We start from the raw sequence: 767 nt of genomic DNA on the forward strand, positions 1-767 counted from the left end.
AAAATGTTTTATTTTTATAAATTCTGTTTTGTGGTCAATATTATTTCACTATGTTATTAATGTGGGTTGCCAGTTTGGATCAGGCTTCCTATCAAGCTATAAGAATGATAGAAAACTTGCTAACAAAATGCCTCAGACCTGCAGCCCATAGGTGGCGCTAGACTCAGGCTAACAGAAGTGGCTCTTTGGCTCACTTACATATTAAATGATGAAATATTGCCCTGTTTTCCGTTTCACTCTTTTTTAATTGCCCTGTAGGCAGCAATCTATACATTTATTATTATTGATACTTTAATTAAAGATGAGTTGTACAGGTTTATGTCATGGGGGGGATGACATGTTCACATACACCTCAGAAAGTTTGTAGTTTCTCCCCTGGCTCTATGTGAACCACAGGAATAACTTGTAGTCTTTCTTTCAGAGGAGTTGAGGAGAGGTGAGAATGATTTATATTTGTGAACAAAGAATTATGCGGCGTTTCCACCTCAACCCGCTGCCCAGCGTGTGGCGCTGTCTGCCCTGTAAAGTTCATGTCTGTGTTCCTGGTTGGTCGGAGCGTTAGCGGCTAACGAACCAGCGCTAACCTCATCGTGCAGGTGCAGGTGAGGAGCTTTAGCCTCTCCTCGATGTCACACATTACGCTGGTTTTATATTATTATTATTTTTCTGGTTACAGATGCACCAACCCACACCAAATGCTTTGTCCACGTAGCCAGAGTTGATGCGTGCGGCCGAGCAGAGATCTGAAACTCTCGTCCCATAAACTC

The sequence above is a fragment of the Poecilia formosa genome, unplaced genomic scaffold, assembly GCF_000485575.1.
Source record: "Poecilia formosa unplaced genomic scaffold, Poecilia_formosa-5.1.2 Scaffold787, whole genome shotgun sequence".
Taxonomy (NCBI): domain Eukaryota; kingdom Metazoa; phylum Chordata; class Actinopteri; order Cyprinodontiformes; family Poeciliidae; genus Poecilia; species Poecilia formosa.